We start from the raw sequence: 6,973 nt of genomic DNA on the forward strand, positions 1-6,973 counted from the left end.
CAGCCACGGTACAGGGGCAGCTGGCGTCCTCCTCCCTCCCAGGCAAGGGAATGGAGAGGGACCGAGCCTGCGATCGGAGGTTCACGCTCTAGGCGAACAGGGCCTAAAGGGAGCAAAGCTGTTGGAACGAGATCCAGCCCAGCTTTATTGCCTGTTGCTGTATGTTCTCCAGTTCGCGAAGCAACGTCAATGTAACGTGTGCTCTGAGAGCAAAGCTGCCACTTATGGCCGCGGCAGCCAAGAAAGCAGACAAACCTGAGCATCTGCGTTTGCCATCTCCACTGCTGCATAAAAGAGAAGGTCAGACAGAGAACATGTGTTTCATATTTGCAAATCTGAATGATTTATATTAGGGGAGCAGGGCTGGACTGCATGCAGCCTCTAGGTTGTTAAAATTTAATTTACTAATCAATTACTATCAGATGCTAGACTTCTTCAGCTGCCCCATACAAGGAGCATAGTTTCTCATAATATTTCTTGATTTCAGTGCTGTATCTCCTTCCAGGGACTGAAGAGAGGTGAGATGCAGCGGGTGAGCAAAAGGAAAGGACTGCTCAGTCCCGTGAGGTCATATTTTAAATTAAAAGAAGCCACCAGAGCATTATCTCCCCATTTCTGTAGGTTATTTGGAAGATGACATCCTTTTGCCATTATTTGCACAAGGCAGCTTTACCTGAGGAAGCAGATGCATTAAAATGAATGGTATATCTCTCGTCTCAAGGGAGCAAGTCTGGAGGAGACTCATTGTCCCTAGCTCCACTGTCCTCATTTTGGCTGGATTGCTTCTCAACCATCACTCCGAGTTTAAAAACATTTAAAGCATTATAAATGCATGTCTCAGTAGCTGAAACTAAATGAATTAGGGCAAAAAGTAAAGACAAGATCATTGCTGATAAGCATCCTTCCTATTATGTGGGTTATGAGGTATAGATTGGGTCTCATGCGCTGTACAGCTTTGGGCTGCAGGTTCACAGATAATTCTGACCTCAGGGCAAAGATGTGTGTGTATTTTTCTATCTCTTCTTAACAGTCAAATGGACACACTGGAAACATGCAATTCAGATGGCTTACATGAGCCAGAGACTCTCAAACACAAACTCAAAGCAGCTGCATGAACATCACAAGTTCTCTCATCCTCATATACATGGCAACTCCCACACAGTCCTAAGAGTCTGTGGGTCTCTTCAGACCTCAAGGACATAGGACATCATCCCTATCCTTTAAGTTGGGTTAAAGAAACCCTGAGGATCTGAAAACTTGTTGTGGACACAAGCAGGTGATAGCTGAACAGCTCCTGTCTTCACCCTCTCAAGGATGGCAGTGTCAGGAACATTGCAATACAGCAGAGATCTTCTAGCTTAATATTAGGATGCAGAGCTGGCATTATGCTGTCTTCCTCTGTCCCCAAGCAACATACCCCTCTCAAAGGCACAAGACAGTACTGACCATTCTCAGCAAGACTTTGCCTATCCAGCTTGGTACTGATGATGTGAGGCCTATATGAATATCAAAACTCATCAAAAAGGACAAAAAATATCTGAAAACATGTTTGTGGAGCATGTTCTCCTTTTGAGAAACAGAGGAACAAGACAGTTTTCAGAGTCCCTACTCCAGTTCACTGAATAACTCCAGTTAAATCCAGTTCAGGACACAAATATCAACACTAGCATTGGTCAAATGATTTTTTGAATGTCCCCTGTTAAAATTAGCTCCATTCTTGGTTAGTAAGTCACGCATGAAGTGATCCTGGCTTCCCTTTAATGTGGTAATTGGAGACCAATAACATTTTGAAATTACGGTTGAATTGCCAGCTCTTCTCTCCAGTCCTTTGCTATCTGCATTTTGGGTGACATGTTTCCTAAGAATAGGTTAACGTTACTACTCTTGGAATGGAAGAGGGAAATATTTCAAGCTGGGGAATAATCAATCCAGCCCAAACCATCAGATGGAGAATCATTCACATTAAGATACAGGAAACACTTAGAATTAATTTTTTTTTTTCCCCAAGAAATACCCAGCAGGTCACAGACAGTTGGACAACTAACTCCATCATGGTAATTTGTGAGACTGTCTCATAAATCAGAGAAGTATATTTTTTTTGTGGTTTTGATTTGGTTTGGGGTTTTTTTGGGGGGGTGAGAGGGAGGGGCAGGGGAAGGAGGTGAGAGGGGAAGAAGCCAAAAAAATATCAGACTCCAGGTCTTAGGAACATTTCAATGCCATCAATTACCTAAGGACTGACTGTAATAGACAGTATATCAGATTGTGCTAAATCTCCCAATGCATAATGTTCACAGGTTTTTTTCATATTTCTGAGCACTTCTGAGCACATTTCAGATATCTTTGTAAGTTTCCAGGACACTTCACTCAGCACTGGTTTCACTAAATGCAGAAGACAAATGCTGTTGACCTGATGTTACCCACTCACTATAACCAGAGAAGTACAGCAATGTTACTGCCTGGCAGATTAATTCCTACCTGGCACTACTGCTTAGGAACTGCCTGATTAACAGCCTGTTAAACCAACAGAGTGAATCACGCAATTTCTATCTAACAAACACAAGGACGGCAAGCCAATGTAAGATCACCGGGTGTAACAGGGCCATGACCACAGTATGTGAGTATAAATGCCCCTGGTGGAAGTGAATAGCTGACAGACCTTTGAACCAAGGCAATGAGCAGAAACAGAAATGATTGCAGGCTAATCAGCCCAGCAATTATTCTAAATAGCATTACATTCCTATTTTAAATCCATCCTGTAGTATTATTTGGAGAACACTATTTTTTATGTTACTGCACTGTGGGGTTTCTGCATACTATTATGTTGTTGATGCCTTCAGTTCTGGGAACGGTTGCATTTCAGCAATAACTCAAACAGCTCCAAGCGTAGTTTAAGAAGCTCGAAGACAATTTGCCTGGAATTAAATGGCCTTGACAAACGGTAGATCTTGGTTCAACCTCCAGCTCATCCTTGGCCACATAACCTCGCTGTCCACTTGTCTCTTTTCCACTCAGTGCCTCGGTAAGCACAGATACCCTGACAGAAGAAGAAAGGGGGCATCTTTCCCCCAAGAGAGGGAGTCTGTGGCTGGTAAACACAAAGAGGAGGCTCAGTCAAGCCCTTGCCTGCCATGGAGGCCTGTCTGGGAGAAAGGGGTGAAAGCCAGAAATTTGCAATCCTTCGCTACAGGAATTTTGGCCTGTGGGTACCGTTGGCTGCCTCAAGGCAGCACACCTTGCACACAGCTGAGGATCTGCTGCGTTATGTCTGTAGGAAAGTACGTTAAGAGGAGAGAGAGAGTTTATTGCTTCAGCTTGACGTGCACTTGGAGAACACTACACTGGATTCCAACTTATCTCCTACACCAAACTCCAGGGATGATCAATTGCTGACCCAGATCTGCAACCAGACTTTGACTCCAGAATTTGCTCCTAGCTCTGTGATCACAACATTGATTTGGCTGAAAACACATCCATAATCATAAGATTTAAAAAAAAAATTGCATCACTGAAGAAATAAAAAAAATTGCCTTTTCCTTATTTCAGTTATTTCTTGTCCTTCCCTGAAAGTGATTTTTTTTAAGGTATGTACTCTCACGGATGTGGACAGATCGTGCACAGGCTGCTGCAGTGTTTCATCCTCTCCTGCTGGTTACAGGAGTTTCACCCTTTGATTCTTTTAACCTCAGTGCAGTTGGGATGTGCAGTTCCCAGACTCTTCATGCAGCCTCCCCTTCCTACTACTGAGATCTTTACATTAAAGGGCTCAACCAGCAGATAAAAGATTATAATCAAGAATTGTCATACACTTCTGCTCCAAACAACTGGATCACAGCCTGGCTAGAAGAGCTTGCCAAAGGTCCACGGGCTGCTGGTCATTCATTCAAAAAAGCCTGGAACACTTTGAGAGCCATGAAGTATCACAGTCTGGTTCATACATTTGATATGTAATGTGGCATCCCTTAAACAAAATGAACCATAGGGGCAAATGTAATTTAGAGATTGACAGGCTGAACAAAAATACACCACTGCTGTCTAGCAGTAACTTAAATCTTCATCTGAAGAGAAAAATCACTGCCAGAGATTTTCAACCTTTCATTTAGACATTAGCAATACCAACATCTTTAAACACTACTTAGAGATGATGTTTAGGAAAATTGGGAAGAGAGCCAAAGACATGAATAACTACACTGAAATAACTCAGACAACTGACAAGAAACATAGCATTCATATTGTAAGCAATTAACTCACATTTAACCCAACTGTCTCAAAATGCTGTATTTCTGTATCACATGGCGTGTGCCATATTAGTGAGCCATACCACAGTTAACTCAAAGGAGTGTGAATTCCTCACTCAAAGAAAAAGAGTTTGGTGATGTATGACAGCCCTTAAAAGTCTGCCTTAGAGTGGAAAGTTACTGCAGAATAGTTTGTATATTTTAAATTCAAGCCTTCATTTAATCTACCACAATTCCCAAGGTGGACATGGCCCAAATCCAATGATTATGTGTCACATTCACCCATTATTTGTATGTGGTCAGAGATAAAAACCCAAAACAGTGACAAAATGCCGGCCTTTCTGCCACCAGAACACAGCACACCCTGGACTGCTGACAGAGATCATGAGCTTTCTGTCAGCTTCAACTCCATGATAGTATGTTAATTTTATTACTTGTTTCTCTCCAATGAGCACAAACCAAGTTCAGCACTCTGTCAAATAAAAAGCAATGATTTTAATAGGATGCCAAGAATCAAGCAAAAAATGGTCAAAAGGGTGAAGACTTAGAGGATGCAGTAAGCCTTACCAGAGCAAAGGTTTGGTTACCCTTCAGGGTAACCCTTTTGGCAAGTTCCACCGGGAGCCCTCTCTTCCATCAGCCAACATACCATTGCACGATGACCGACTTTCTGACTCCTTCCATTTTCAGTTAACTTCCTCCCGACACCTTGTTCGTTTCTGTCCTTAATGCCACATTTTGTCCATGAGGCACTTCACAAAATTTTGTGGCTGCAAGGAAAGTTGGAATTGTAGCAGAATCAGTCAGCCTTGGAGTTGAAAATCTCTAGTAACAAGTTATACCACACGCTGGCTACTGTTTTATGTACTCTTCACCCACCCACCCTCTGTAACCTGGCTCTTAATCACCTGATTTCCCAGGCCCATCTTCAGAGAAGGGGAGAGAAAGGCAAATCAGTCATATCCATCACAGCTGGGATTTGAACCTCTTGAAGGGCCCATTTATCATGTGATAAAACACTCTGGCAAAAAAATAAATGCATTTGTCTATGACTGGGGGGGGCAGGGGAGGAGGAGATGGGTATCGGCACAAGCAGGAGGGAGGACTGGATCTGTTATTTATTCCCAACAGCCATATGTTCTTTAAACATAGGTGCAGCCTTGCAGCTGCCTCTTGCTCCTGTTCCAGGCTGGAGGCTACGCTGCTGCACCATGTACGCACTGGAAATCACGTCTGAGGGCCAACAACAGCGGCTCTGAGACGACGACCTGTCAGCCTTTAGGAAGGTGGTCAGATAGAGCACCCACGCACATCATCCCCAGCAGGTACTACGGCATAGGAAGCGATGAGCCCGGTCCTGGGGATGCTGGCCTCTAGGGACTGTTAGCTTAGAGATTAATATCCCTGCTCAGACTCAACCAGCCACAGATTGCAAGTGGTTCCCTCCTGCTCTGGAAAGTTATATCCACTTGATATAACTTTATTACCCACTACTAGTTGTTGGGGTGGCTTCTTTTTTCCACTTCCTACACCCAAAAAAAGTTCCTGGATGAAATTTTTTTTTTTTTTTTTTTCCAAGAACAGCTCAGTTCTTATCATTTTTACAGCCGCTTGTTCTCATTATTCGAGGGATGATTGTGGTCACACTGAAGAACTTCAGTGCCAGATTCTTCAGCCTTCAAGCATTCCAGCACATTTGACTTTAAAACAGTAAATGTGATTTCTCCGCAATGACAAAGTCTCCAAAGAGTTATAGAGTTCACAGCCTTAAATTGTGTAAAGATCTATGGCTTTCGAAACATTGAAATGTAGTGGTTTTTCAAACTCTGTTGGATCCAACTGAAGAATGACAAGCTTGCATTCTCAAGGACAAAAACAGCTTCAAAAATCTGACCCAAGTGATAAATATGATTAATTAACTCTAAGAAACACAGCAGTCTTAAAATTCACATTTATACCTTAAATGCCCCCACCCTCTTCACTATTTCTCTATGAACTCAGCACACACAGAAACCTACTTACGTATTTTCAACAGAATCAGTTTTCATTCAAATATAAATAACTTTCATTTTAATGCTTTAAAAGAAAATCCCTTCCACCTAATCTCTAATAGAATTACAAATTAAACTTTGGGAGAAAAAAAACAACCTATGTTAATCTATAGAGCTGCTTAAACATACATCAGTGACACTTTTAACATGCAAGTAAAATGACACAGGTAAAGAATTAATCATTCCAAAACCAAAATAACCTTCCTCTTCACCCCACCCCCAAGTCTTGGTTTTAAATCAGCAAAAAACTGTGACGTAAATAGCAATTAAGTCACTTGTACATGTTCTTGCTGGACAGCAAATACCATTTCTAAAATTATCCTTGCTAGAAATGAATGTTGAAGTTCTAATAGCCAGGGCATCCTCTACATTCCACTGACCCACAGGTGTTTTGGTCCAGGCACCCCTTTCAGCCTCCAGCAGTGTCCAGAGGCACACACAAAGCATCTCTCTGTCAGTATCGACACTCAAAGCACAGTTCAGTGCAGGAACCTTTCTCCTGTCCCTGCTGCTCCCATTAACGTTCTCTGTCCTTTCTGGATTTCAGCATTCAGGTAAACCTTGGAGCATATTTCTATTTCTGTATTCTTCCAGAAGACTTCAAGAGTTTGCTACACATTTAACCAGTCCAACTGTAGAACCAAGTGCTTTATCTCTACGGCAGATCTAAGGATCTGTACGCCC

Source organism: Cariama cristata, unplaced genomic scaffold (assembly GCF_000690535.1).
Source record: "Cariama cristata isolate BGI_N322 unplaced genomic scaffold, ASM69053v1 scaffold11977, whole genome shotgun sequence".
Taxonomy (NCBI): Eukaryota; Metazoa; Chordata; class Aves; order Cariamiformes; family Cariamidae; genus Cariama; species Cariama cristata.